The sequence below is a fragment of the Bemisia tabaci genome, chromosome 9 (genome assembly GCF_918797505.1).
Source record: "Bemisia tabaci chromosome 9, PGI_BMITA_v3".
Classification (NCBI taxonomy): Eukaryota; Metazoa; Arthropoda; class Insecta; order Hemiptera; family Aleyrodidae; genus Bemisia; species Bemisia tabaci.
Genome location: NC_092801.1, coordinates 32,270,452 through 32,285,393, shown reverse-complemented (window position 1 = coordinate 32,285,393; position 14,942 = coordinate 32,270,452). Strand labels below are relative to the sequence as shown.

The 14,942-nt window shown below is 41.7% G+C and overlaps 1 protein-coding gene across 9 annotated transcripts in view; it reads right to left on the bottom strand.

The window, feature by feature from the left end:
• Cadps (calcium-dependent secretion activator 1) overlaps window positions 1-14,942 on the bottom strand; it is a 259,032-nt gene that overhangs the window by 104,305 nt on the left and 139,785 nt on the right. The gene's annotated exons all lie outside the window — the stretch shown is intronic.

Below are 14,942 nucleotides of genomic sequence, written 5' to 3'. Positions count from 1 at the left end.
GGCTTGGTTCTAGATTTAAGCTAGATTCTGATTGAATCAAGAGTACTTTTTCTTGTCGATGTTTTTAAGAGTTTGGACTCTAGATCCAATGTGTGTTTTTTTCCAGTAAGTGTAACACTCCGTCCATCAATTTCAAAAATTTGCCTACAGAGGGGATAAGATAAAATTCACATCCGATGCTTCCAGCAGTAAATCTTTCTATTTTTGAGAAAAAGAAGAAAAGAAACCAGTGATTTAAGGAAAGTCGATTGATACCTAGATGGTGTTGACTGGCGATGTACCTGAATCCAAAGACCGGAGCTATTCCTATCACTTGTTCGGAAAAGCATCACATAGGAGCCAGAGTCGGGAATCAGAGCAGTGGCGTGGCGTGCTTTGCGATATATCGATGGATCTGCCATTTAAACCTATGGAAAAAGATCGATATTCAGGGTGTTCGCAACGAACACCTTAATAATCGATTCCTCCCTATACTTTCAAATGGGGAAATATCGATAATCGATCATTCACGCCACGCCACTGAATCAGAGTTGGAAAGGGGATGGTAGCGGTGGCAAAGCGGGGATGATCGATTATCGATATTTCCCCATATGAAGCTATGACAAATAATCGATTATTAAGGTGTCCGTTGCGAGCACGCTGTTTGTCGATCTTTTTCCATAGGTTTAAATGGCAGATCAATCGATCTATCGCACTTGCCCGGAGAAACTCTCCTGGAAACAGGCCACGAATTCCCTCGCCGTACATTGATCTTCTAGAGCGGCTATCCGAGAGTACGGACAGATCAACGTTGCCAAATTGTGGGAAATCCTAAGCATTTACGATACTATCCAGATATTTAACTAAATTTAATACGAGTAATTTTGGCAACTTCGGAACCAATATGGCATCAAGTCCCTAGCCTGCGATAAAGTTTGAAAGTTCGCGGTAGGTGCAATTTTCCTGGAGAAAGATTCATTGTGCGAAAAGGGACGCTTTTACTCGTTTGATTCGTCCGATTTCACAACGATTCCGAATGAAACGAAGTGGGTCTGTTGCACACGAGAAATGCAGCGAATTGAGTGGAATTTTTAGGGAACGAATAACACGAAATTGAGTTGAGAATAGCGTCATAAGCGTCAGTTGTCGTAGCACCTGCGACGTTTCAAAATCCCCGCCGCCATTTTATTCTTTTACAGAGAAATCGTTCGACGCGAAGCTATCCGAAAATTCCACCGAATTTTCTTGGTGCTGCCGATAAAATTCTGTGAAATTTTCAAACAGATTCAACCGACAACTTCTCTGTAAAAAAATAAAATGGCGGCGGAAATTTTGAAACGTCGCATTGCGTTTGTGGAAAAAGGACTGCATTTTTCAATTTGGAACTATAAATTCTGGCTCATCTGAAAAAACACTTAAAAGTATGGGGAAACTAATGGCACATACGTTGTTTTTAAACCGGGCCGGAATTTATAGTTCCGAATTGCAAAATTTAGTCCAAATCATCCCCCGGTTCGTAACGGCATATCGCCTGACTTTCTTAACCGACGAATTTACACATCGATTTTACATTTCGTACAATATACTTTCAAAAAAATCTAAAAAAGAGTTTCCTAGAGCATACATTTAAAAAAATAAATTCAGGAGTTCTCTTTTCGAAATTTACGAGCTGTTCAAAAGTTTTTTACATAGTCATTACTGGCGCGGAATCTCACTGCGCTACGAGTCGAAGAGAAAAAAAAATCATCCCCCATTCGTAAGGGCGGATCGCGTGACCTTTTCCGAACGCTGTTAATTGCCAATCATCAAGGACTCTCCTCTCCAACACCAAATGAAAAAAAAAAAAAAAAAAAAAAAAAAAAAAAAAAAAATCCCCATATTCATAACTCACTCACGTTGTTTGCGCTCGTTCGCCGCGGGGCCAGAACGAAAACAAATTCATCCGGTTTTGAAATATCACACTCCCGCGGCGAAACCTCGCAGCTCCGTCCTCGTTTAAGCCCCGAAAAGCCCGGAGTTATAGCAGTGGCGAGGCGTGCTTTGCGATATATCGATTGTTATGCCATTTGAACCTATGGAAAAGGATCGATAAACAGGGTGTTCGCAGCGAACACCTTAATGATCGATTCTTTACCATAGGTTTCAATGGCATAACAATCGATATATCGCAATTCACGCCACGCTACTGGTTATATGGAGAGTGGGGCTCATCTCGAGGTGGAGATACGCCGTTTCGTCGACGAAGCGACGATATGTGCATGCAAAGCGAGGCGCGAGTGGCGGTGAACCAGGACTAACCGGGCCCCATAAATCCTCCGGGGGAGATAAATTGCGGCGTGGGGCTGAGGAGGGATGCTGCGGGGTGATGCTAAGGGGTGTTGGGGAGGGGGGGGGGGTACGTAAAATGCGAGGACACCGACACAGTGAGCGTTGCGAACCGCGATTTCGGGGGGAGGGGGGGGGGGGAGGGAAGAACAAAAGGGTGCAATAGTGCCGTGCGAAGGAAAAACGCCGTATGAACCTTCAGGCGATGCCAAGTTTCCTTTGATAAAATACACACTGAAAAAAAACCTCGGTGTATTTACTAAGAAAAGGGTAAAAATACCAAGAATTCAGGGTTCTATTTGATCCCAGTTTTTTCTTGGTAAAAATACCATTTATGGAATTGGTAATTTTACCGAGAAATCTCGGTAAGATTATTGAACATTCTCGGTAATTTTACTGGACCTTGGTAAAAACGCCAATATTTTTTATCGACTGTGGTAGAATTACCGAGATAAAATGGCAAAGTTACCGGGAATTGATTACCAATAAAAGTGGTATTTTTACCTGAAAAAAAAAACAGTAAAAATACCGATTTTTAGGTAAGCTTACCAGTCTGTCTTGGTAAAATTACCAATAATTGGTAAAAAAGTGAGATGGTAAAGGTACCAACGGACCTTGGTAAAAACGCCAAGAATTTTTGTCAGTGCAAATTTATTGAAAAAAATTAGGAACCTTTTACTTCCAATTTCTCAGAAAATATTCTTCGCAGTTTAATATAGAACATCTGAAAATTTCTGGGAAAAATCTACAAACTTCCTTCAAAAATAAACATTTTATCGGAGGCAATTTGGCAACTCTCGAATTTTCATACAGCGTTTTTCCTTAGTATGGCAGTATTTCCAATCAATCATCAGTATCGATACGTCGAAATCGGTTGCAAAATTGGCACAGTACTTTTAACTTCAGTTTTACGTTGTGTAAGATGATTTCCAGCACTGATACTCCTCAACGATTGATTCAAAGGCTGAATTTTCAATTTTTGCCGTATGAACCTTCAAAAGTCGCCATGTTGCCTTTGACAAAAATGAATTTACTGGGAAAATTGTGAATTTTTTCCCTCAAAATTTCTAGACGACTTTGTTCGCAGTTTAATCTAAAATATCTGTAAAATTCATGGAAAAATACGCATGACTTTCCTTAAAAATACATGATCCATCCGGGGAAATTTGGCAGCTCTCGAATGCTCATACGGCGTTCTTCGTTAGGAAGGAAGCATACTGCCGTGCTGAGGAAAAACGCCGTATGAACATTCCAGAGTTGCCAAATTTCCTTTCGAAAAAATGTGTATTTGTGAGGAAAGCCATGCATATTTCACCTTGAAATTTTCAGAAACTTTAGGATAAATTGGGCGTATTTCTGTCAAACGGACCTAAGCGCCAATTTGAGTTCTTGTTGAGGAAATTAGAATGCCGGATAGCGCGTTCTGTCAAACGGAACTAAGCGCCATTGAAAAGCATAGTGAGTATAGGACGGAATGAGCTCGACGCCCGGTTCCGCCGCCAATCCAAACTCCCCTCTATCTTCCTCCCCCTACGGCGCTTAGTTCCGTTTGACAGAAATACGTCCAATTTCAAACAAAATTACATGAAACATTTGGGGGGAAATATTTACAAATTTTCCCAAGAATTCATGATGTATCGAAGAAAACTTGGCAACGCCTGAGGGTTCATCCGACGTTTTCCCTGTGAACGGCAGAATAGCTCCCCCAAAAACTCGTTTTAAAGAGGTCTTTTTCGCCATGAGCGAAGCTTAAAACACGGGAGCCAATCATGAGCGGATTTCGCTTTGTCTAGATGGAGTCTGGTGGCTAAACCAAGTGTCTGGCTGGGCTTAGAGTTCTTTGCGCACGACTCAGCGTGACACTCGCTCGAGTCCCGAAATAATGACGGAGCTTTTGCCACACTCGCGGGAACCGGGTTCGCCGGGTGTCACTCCCGAACGAGACACGATGCGCCCCAGTCCCGAATCGAGGCGATTAAGGCGATAACGATAGCGTCTATTTTTTGCTATGTCGCTGCGCTGCTTCCGCTTCTAGGAACACCGATGACGAGAGCTTGTTGTCGTTTCGTTTCACACTGTCACCGCTTTTTTCGGCACTCATACTTTCGCACGGGGGTGCAAATGGATCAAGTTTATCAGAAAGGAACTAACCCACATCAATTGAGAAACTGAGAAAAATAGGTTTAACAGGGTGTCTAGTTTTTTAATTTTAGGAAACCCTGATGCATTTGGAATTCAAAAATGAACTTTCATGTACATACATCTTCTTTCTAAAATGATACCGGATTTGATGCAGCCATCTGACTTTCTCTTTCATCCGAAGAAGAGGAATCCCAAACTGATAAAATCCTGATTTTTTACTGCTAAATCCTGATTTCATAATTTTTCCGAATCCTGATCAAACCCTGATTTTTTGCGAAGAAAAATTAACGGAAGGATAACGGATGATGAATGGAGAGTAAGCGGACGCCCGACTTCTCTCAAATCCTGATTTTACGATCAATTTTTCCTCAAATCCTAATGAAATCGGGATTACATCCTGATTGACCTCAAATCCTGATCGAGTCTGGTGGCTAAATCAAGTGTCTGGCTGGGCTTAGCGTTCTTTGCGCACGACTCAGCGTGACACTCGCTCGAGTCCCGAAATAATGACGGAGCTTTTGCCACATTCGCGGGAACCGGGTTTGCCGGGTGTCATCCCCGAGCGAGACACGACGCGCCCCAGTCCCGAATCGAGGCGATTAGGGCGGTAACGATAGCGTCTATTTTGTGCTATGTCGCTGCGCTGCTTCCGCTCCCAGGAACGCCGATGATGAAAGCTTGTTGTCGTTTCGTTTCACACTGTCGCCGCTCTTTTCGGCACTCATACTCGCACGGAGGTAGGATCAGGGTGTCTAGTATTTTTTAATCTTGAAAAATCCTGATATTTTCCTAATTTTTCCTGATATTTTATAAACAATTCCTGATATTTTATAAACAATTCCTGATATTTTATAAAAAATTCCTGATATTTTATGAAAAATTCCTGATTTTTTCATTTTGAAAATTCCTGATATTTTCCTGATTTTTCTCGACTCCTGGCAAGGTAGGCAAATAGCAGTAAGACTTTCTCCGCTGAGGAGATTTGCGTAAGAAATATTCCTGATAAAACGTCCGATTCTCCGATTTTCCTGATTTTTTCCTGATCGGCCAAAATTCCTGATATTTTCCGGTTTTTCCTGATGATAGACACCCTGAGAATGGATCAAGTTTATCAGAAAGGAACCAACCCACGTCAACTGAGAAACCGAGAAAAAAAGGTTTAAAAGGGTGTCTAGTTTTTTCATTTTAGGAAACCCTGATGAAATCCTGATTTTTCCTGATTTTTTACTGCTAAATCCTGATTTCACAATTTTCCCGAATTCTAATCAAATCCTGATTTTTAGCGAAGAAAAATCAACGGAATGATAACGGACAATAAATGGAAAATAAGCGGACGGCAGACTTCTCTCAAATCCTGATTTTACGACCAATTTTTCCTCAAATCCTAATGAAATCGGGATTACATCCTGATTTCCTGATAGAATCGGGATAGTTGGGAAAATCCTGATGCTAGACACCCTGTTTAAAGTGCCTCCACAAGACTCGATGTAAAATATCAATTTCATCCCCTTTTTTCACGAACAAAATATTTCTTTCGGAGTATGAATTTTTGAAAGAAAAAAAATTTGCGACTAGTTGAGCTCAAAACCAATCATAACTCAATTTTTTCGAAAATGTGGGTTGGTTCCTTTCTGATAAACTCTGTCCAAATGAGGAGCTTGGAGAGCAAGGCGCCTAAGCTCAACTTTTTAAAAAATTGAGATATTACTGATGTCAGGTATAACTAGTCTTAATGCGTGTTCTGTAAATAATTCATTTTGGAAAGTTCGAAATTTCGGAAAATGTTACCGCCATTCTACTGCAGTTAAAATTTCTTCCAGTCTTTGAACTTTTTGAAAGCGAGCATGTCCGAGATTTTGGCTCCAAACACGTGCAATAAATTACCGCGTAATCTACTCACTTGGTACATTAAAACTAATAGATAAAAGACACAAGGCTTAGTGACCCATTCTCTAACTTCTACAAGTATTCAAGTCGCTTTACTTTTCCCTGAAACTCCCAGGTGCTCCAGACAGCCCACAGGTGAACCCAGGGATAGGAAAAGCACAAGAAAAACGAAGAGCCATACCCACAACACAGGGTTACAAACTCAACAAGCTCTAATATGAAATATAAATGAAGGCGGTGGAGTGGTGGTGGGGGGAGGGGGAATGAGAACGAAAAATGAAAACAATAAATCGTCGGTTGCAGTCGGATGCAAAACGGATTACCTCGCGGGCGGGCGGGCAAATTGAGACGATTTAAAGATAGACATCTCGAGGAATAATAAGTGGGTATCCGCATAGGATAGCTCCCTATTACAAGGGTTTTATGGCTTCATTCCACTTGTTAGCCGAAGGGGAAAGCTTCATAATTAGCCAGTGGATTCAGCGCGTAATTTTAAGCTCGTGTCATGTGAATGCGCAGTTTCACCGCTTAAAACATCGTTGCCGTCAATGGGCCACTCAACAAGGTCGAAACGCCTTCATTTTCGTGCATATGCAACGTGTACATCACATCCCTCGAGTTCGAATAGTTGCATTCAGGCGTTCGTTCAGAAATCGTGACAGAATAAAACATGGAGTGAGATTAGACCGCTGAAAATTTACCGAGTTCAGGTCGCATCAAGTTTTTTTTTTTTTTTTTTTTTTTTTGAAAAGAGGAGAATGCTTTGAAAATTTGAGAAGAAAACACTTGCGTAATTCTCTAGCTCAGAACCAGTGGCGTGGCGTGAATTGCGATACATCGATTGACTTGCCATTTAAACCTATGGAAAATGATCGATAAACAGGGTGTTCGCAATGAACACCTTAATAATCGATTCTTTACCGTAGCATCAAATAGGGAAATATCGATAGTCAATCATTCACGCCTCGCCACTGGTTCTGAGCTAGAGAATTACGCAGGTGTTTTCTTTTCAAATTTTCAAAGCATTCTCCTCTTTTCAAAAAAAAAAAAAAAAAAAAAAAAAAAAAAAAAAAAACTTGATGCGACCTGAACTCGGTAAATTTTCAGCGGTCTAATCTCACTCCATGTTTGATTTTTTCACGATTTCTGAACGAACGCCTGAATGCAACTATTCGAGCTCGAGGGATGTGCACGTTGCATACCCACGAAAATGAAGGCGTTTTGACTTTCCAAGCACTCGCCGCTTTATCCGCGGGGCGAAGCACACTGACACAAAAAGTTCGGTCATATGAACCGAATGTACAGTGTTCAATATCAGCCGTATCGTTCGGTTTATGCGACCGAGCTTTTTCGTAAGTTCTGTTCGGTTTGAATGCTCGGTTGCATGAACCGAGGATACGGTTCTCAGAACCGAAAGAGCGGTCTCAAGAACCGAACAATACGGTCTGTACGATTTCGCCTGGATATGGCATATGTATCTATTATATGGTTACGCACCTTCACTTGTCCCCTTGTTCTTCTCACCTACATACACGCTCCTCTGATATAGGTATTTTGTCGTTATTCTTATCCCTTCCCCCCCTTTTCCTTACACGACCGATATTGAACACCGTGCATTCGGTTCGTATGATTGAAGTCTTTTTCTCAAAGTAGAACCTAGTGCTGCGAGGATCCGAAAAAACAAAAACCTTCAATTCTTCGCTTATACTACAAGGACATCTCCTAAGCACGAATAGTTTCGTCCGGTCGAATGATGATTTCCAAATCAATCGAAACGATACCCACCTCACCACTACTGCCCGATTCGAATGGCACCCGCGTGAAATTGCCAACCAGTGCGCGAGTAAAGTCAATAATGCAAGCAAGCGACTGCCCTATCCCTACTGTCCCGTCCATTCCAGTTTATGACATTTGCAAAAACAGAACTCTGATATGTAAAGTTGAGCTTGTAAATTTCACAGATAACCCGTGGCGGTTCGGTCGCTTGGATAGTTGAACTTGCAGTTGTAATCTGCTGTCCTGAGGACCCGTGTAACATTTTTCTTCTATTTTTGCCACTGTATACCGAAATTTAGAAGTAAAAACCCGGGTGTAGACCGAGTTTATCTGATATTTTTTCTTCTATTTTTGCCCATTACTCCAATGTATTGTAGAAGAAGATTTAGCTGCTACTTTTCTTCTGACAACATCGTTTTTATCTTCTACGATATCGCTGAGAAGCCCCGGATTCCTCCGGATGAGCTTGAGACAGCTATCTTCTATTTCGGCTCTAATTTTCTTCTGCATTAGAAGATTCACCGGTAGCCTTTCATCTATTGCAGAAGTAATGTAGAAGAACTTGCTCTGCCTCTACCGTAAACCCATTTTAGAACATCTTTACCTGGTACATGGTCAAACGGTGTAGAAGGAAAAAAAGTTTAGAAGAAAAATGTTACACGGGAAGGACATCATATGAACTTTGGGACGTTGCCAAATCTCTCTCGATAAAAATGATTATTAAGTCAAGGGTATTCCTCCATCAAATGTTCAAATACTTCAGTTTAAATGGACCAGTACTGCCGTGCTAAGGAAAAACGCCGTGTGAGCCTTCAGGCGTTGCCATGTTTCCTTTACCAAAAACCGAATTTACTGGAAATTTTTTGAATATGTTTACGTGAATTTTTCAGAAAGTTTTGCTCGCAATTGGATCAAACATATCTGAAAATTTCGCGGAAAGATGTGCATAACTTTCCTCAAAAATAAGTGTTTTATCCGGGGAAATTTGGCAACTCTCGAACGTTCGTATGGCGTTTTTCCTAGCACGGTAGAGTAGATGAGATAGATTTTCTCTTCAAAATTTCACGAGGAAAACGAATTACACTACAGGAAGGCTGGAAATCAACTCCTGAACAAGATCTCAATGAACGTGCGAAACCACGTAGCTACACTGCATCGTTTCAAAATTTCTGCCCTAAAATTATTTTTTGCAGAGAGACAAGTCGACTTAACAGTTCAGAATTCTTACCGAATATTCTGCTAACAGAGAGGGAAAATCAAGGGAGTTTTCAGGGAATCACATCCATTCCGAAGAAAAAATGGGGTATACGGCAAGAAGTCTGCTACGTCGCAAATGGATATACGTGGTTTCGCACTTTGGCCATCGATTTAAGAGTTTACAACCAACATTGGTTGAATGGCAAAAAAAAAAATGACAAAAATCTAACCTCCATTTGGATTGCATTTTGTAATAAGGAACCACCATTTCTGGCCAATTTTAGAAACAACATACATGCCATTGGTTTCCCTATGCAAATATGTGCTTTTGTGGGAGAGCCAGAGATAGTGGTTCCTCATTGCAAAATGTAATCCATTTGATCTCTGTTAAAAATACTCGGTAATAAAAATAGCTAGTTCATGAGTTGATTTTCGAACTTAGGCCCATTCTGCCGTGATAAGGAAAAACGCCGTATGATCCTTCAGGCGTTGCCAAATTTCCTTTGAAAAACACTAATTTTCTGTTAAACTCGCGAATATTTTTCCTCCAATTTTTTTATAATTTCGCTTGCAGTTTCACCAAAAAGTTCTAAACACGTCAAGGAAAAATATTCATAAATTTCCTCAAAAAGCATTTTATTGAATGAAACTTGGCAACTCTCGAATGTTCATACGGTGTTTAACCATTTTTTTCAAAACCAATTGTATGAGATATTTAAGGAAAAGTATTCACAAGTTTCCTTAAAAATGTGTTTGCTATCAAAGGAGAAGTGACAATGTGTGGGGTAATATACGATGTTCTTCCTTACCAAGGCAGAGAGAGCTAGTCAAATATTCTGAGGAAACCATTCTGGTCATGCCCCAAACGCAGTAAATCGCGGGAATGGTCAAGATATTCTACCATTTAGCTATCACGAAGGGATATTGCGCGCGGAATGGAGGGTGGGTGGCGCACAGTGGATCGAGTCAATGGGAGAAATCGGACATGATATAAAAATTTTAACAGCGTATATTAATATGAAATATTGACGTTTTAAAAGTATATTCATTGGTTTTTTCGTAACATTTTCCGTGTAAAGCACCCCTTACAATTAAAAATGTGACAAGATAAACGTAAAATTTTACAATTTTTGTCAAAAATTTCATGTCCGGCTTCCAAAAACTCGTTTCACTGTGTGGCGTCAAAACGGTGGTGGTGTCGGTTTTTGCCGACTGAAATAACTTATATCATCGCCCCTCTGACATAAGGGCGTATTTCAATTTCCAAGTGAGCCCTATTTTATATATAAATCCATGCTCTCTGGGGCTCGTGTGGAAATCGGAATACGCCTAACGTCTGATGGAAATATATGTGCTAAAAGGAACTACGTTACACGCAAACCCTATGCACATAATGCCTTTTAGCATAAATACGTCCAAATAAGCGATGGTATGTGAAAATATTTATTCATAGGTGGAATAACCTCCAAAACTCCGTTGACATATTCCAATGTAGTCCAACTAGACGTGTTTCTGCCGACAGCACTATGTGCATAAAGACATGAGCCCTCAGACCCATAAGATTATATGCATAACCAAGCTCAAGTCACAATGCACATAGTTCCGTTTGGCAGAAATACGACCGACTATATTTTGTAAGACCTAAGATAAATCTAGCAGTATCCAAATGTGAAAGATTGCATTCGGTTAGTCAAAATCGAAGGGTTATTAAGCCTTATATTCGGATACTGTCGGCCATGATTTTGCCAAAAAATTGAGGAGACACCAATCATTCGGCCAAAATTTCTTCGATCTCAATATTCCCTAAGACCCGCTGTAGATTCACTTCAAAACAGCACCGCCTCACTTCGCGAGATCCATATCCTACTTTCGCGTTTTTCCGAAGAGGGAAAAAATGAAACACGGCGTTTTCCCGATATTGAGATAGGTGAAGTGGTTTATTAATAGGCAATCTGATGTCTTGAAACTCGAGAGCCGGATCTTTTGAGTTGGGGGGGGGGGGGGGCGGCGGCTAAGTGGATTGGGTGCCCAAGTCGAACGAAGAGGGAGAGAGGGAAACAAAGTCGTTTCGAGGGAATTGAACAGGACTCTGAGAGAAAGAGAGAGAGAGCACCACACTAATGGGGCACGGAGACATGAAAGAGAGAGGAGGGTGAGGGGGGGGGGAGCCAAAGTGAAAACTGGCGAAAAAAGGGGAGGGCCGCGAAAGGAAAATGATTAATTCGCCGGTGGAATCGATAGTCATTATCACATGTGAACTGATGCCGCCCCCCTCCTGGTCCCCCAGCCCCCTCCCTTGTCGCGTCGATTGATTCTGTTGCCCCCCCCCCCTCCCATGCCCCATCAAACTCCCAGAACGGCAATCTCCGGTGTTGTCGAGCTACTGTTTATTTCCGAATGGTTGGCTATACCGTCCCGGCCGTAACAGCAGACCGAGAAACAAGTTTGTTTCAAAAGGGTTCTTTTCGGACTTTCAGGTGCGAAGTTCAGGTTCCGGGGTTCGGAACTTTTTTGTTCCGATTTCTCCCATTCCATGACCGCCAAAAGTTCCGGGATTCTTTTCGGATTTTTCAAAAGTTCCGAGAAAAATCCGGAAAATGCAAAAAATCCGGTACATTTCATGAAAGTCAACAGTTCCGGGAAAAATTCAGGAACATCTCAAAAGTCCCGACATTCGGTACTCCTGTGGGCACTTCGGTAGTTCCGGGAAATGAGAGCACTGTCACGAGATGATCGGAAAACGTTTTGAGGCAATTTTCAAAAAAACCACTTGATTACTCTTACTTTTGCTGCTGGCTTAGTTCCGTATTACAGCGATTACAGACTTTATTCATTGCCCGTAAACATCAAGGAGTGGGCATATCCATGCTCCAGGCTCTTCAAATTTTCAGGAATTAAGGCCGAGTAGGACCTATTCCTGGAGATCCACTAGTCAGTTTCGCGATCATTTTGCGCCACTAAGGGAATTCGAACCGGGGGCCTACTGACCTAGAGTCAGACGCGCTGACCATTCGGCCAACCTGGCTGGCCATTCTTTGTTCTGGATAGCCTCTTTTAGTTATGTTAAAAAAAATTATCCTAGATTTTACAGATGTAAAATAAGGATATTTAATACATGTTCGTAAGAAACCACTTCCTTACAAAAATTTTAAAAATAACTTATTTCTGCACGTTTCAAAATATACGTTTTAAATTATAAATATAAATATTCATAATTTTAAAATATAAATATTCACGTTTCAAAATAAAACGTTTGTAAAATGATAAAAATACCTTTAAAACTCTGAACGTTCCTTCATGATTTTTAAAATTTCAAATCTCACTTCATAACATAAAATCAAAGGAGTTACGCGAAATATATGGACTCATTTCTGCCAAACGGAACTATGTGCATTGAGACATGAGCCCTGAGATCCGTAAGAATATATGCATAACAGGGCTCACACCATAATGCACATAGTTCCGTTTGACAGATTTACGTCCATATAACGCCTCAGGCGTGAAGCGCTTCAGAAGATTGGACCGCGAAGCGGTCAGGGGGCGTAGCCCCCTAGTTTTCCCTTAAAATGATACTAATAAACCATGACCATCAATTTACAGCTCATTTTTAGTACATTAATTCTTCATCCAAGGGAAAAATCAGCTCTCAGTCTAAAATAAGTGGCGTTTGAGTGCTATTAGGCTAAGCTGCGCAACCCCCACCTCCCCTTCCCACCCTCCGCGCGATTTTCGAACACCGCGGCGCGACATCGTATAAACTGTCTACTTATTTCTCTTCCGTTGTGTATTCGCAGTCCCCCCTCCCCCTGATCCATCCGTCGACCGGGGGGGGGGGGGATAGAATTTGGCCGGCTACCAACCCCGCGTCCATAATAGCGGTCGGGGCAATTTCTCCCCTCGTTTTTATTGCCGACGACGCCTCCCCCGCCCGCCTCTCCGCGGCCCTTTTAATCTAATCATTTTTGCGGGTCGAGTGGTTTTGCAAATGTTTCGCGCGACTCGGAAATCACGCGGCCTCTGGCTTCTGACCACGCTCCGGCCTGGATTTAGGGGCTGTTTGCAGAAGAAGAGGTATCTACGAGGGCCGTTTTTTGAGTCCACCCTGAATTTCCTTAACTCTTCGATTTTTCGCTTGTTGAGGGTCTGTACGCTGAAAAAAGTTTTTCTACAGATTTTATTTTAACTTCTAACGAAAGCGTCGTTTCTTGTCGGCGAAATTTGGTCTTTTTTGACGACGCCTAACTGTCACCGCTTTGGACACTATAGGTTTAAATAGAAAAAAAACAATGTTGTCAATTTTCTGGATCCGCCAATGTCCGCCTTCCTGAAGAAATAAATTGTTGAAGACACGAAAAACTTTGCAGAAGACCCATTGAAGAATCTGGCAACGTACACGAAAAAAACACATTGCTGGAATAGTGCAATACCCACGAAGAGGGGTAAAATAGAAATTTTGTATTAAATTTTTAATATTGCTAAAAACGGGACTTGCAATGTGGGTGGTAAAACAACGAAACAAACTTTTGCTGGAAAAGCAAAATGAAAAAATGCGATTTTCGCAAACTGAAATTGTTAGTTCACCCACATATTAGCAGTGCGAAAATCAATGCGATAACACCGGATTCCCCGTATTTAAACTGATACTAAAGAATCGATTATTGCCGGAGCACCTGGCCTCTCCAAGAATCGATACATTTCCATAGATTTAAATGGAGAAAAACAATGTTGCCAATTTTCTGGATCCGGCAATGCCCGCCGGAAGAAGTAAATTGTCGAAGACGCGAAGAACTTTGCAGAAGACCCATCGAGGAGTCCAGAAACATAAGTGGAAAGTTATTTGATCTTAGTCGAGAGTACAAAAGACGGCCAACAATGACAACGACGCTTGCAGCGAAAGCTATAACGAAAGTCTCGTTTTCCGGTGTGCGAGATTTACATTCGCTCCCCGTTCGTCCGTATTACTTCGCAACTCATTCATTATTTAGTTGCCCGCCAACCCCTCCCGTCTGCATCCCTTGACTTTCGCGGATGTCTTGCAAATTGCTTTGTTCGCGATCGACTGCGTCCCAAAGACTCAAAGCTCCCCGGCGCAGCGCCGCACAGTGGATGGAGTCAATGAGACGGGTCGAACATAAAATTTTTGACTAGAACTGCAATTTTGGATGTTTATTTCGTCAAATTTCAAAATTTAAGGGGTGCTAATGGAGATGTTGCATGTGTGAGGAATTTGCGATTTAACTACTAGTTCTTTTGTAAAAGTTCGCGAGAAACACGATGGTGCTACTGGTTTTCTCTGAAATCAACTCCCAAGCTCAAAAAAAGCTCTTAAGTTGAGGCCAAAATGGCCGGGGATATCCCACCCCACCCTGAGAGTCAACCACCTCTACCTCAAGATCATCTACACCACTACATCAAGACGAACTCTCCATGCAAAGATAGGGAGCAAATACATTAGCAGGGTTGCCGTGTTTTCAGTCTTAGAGTCCCCAAATAAAGTGGCAGCCCTGTCAATGTATTTGCTCCCTATCTTTGAATGGAGAGTTTGTCTTGATGTAGACGTGGACTCTCAGGATAGCGTGGGATATCCCCTCCACTTTGGCCTCAACTTGAGAGCTTCTTTGAGCTTGGGAGTTGAT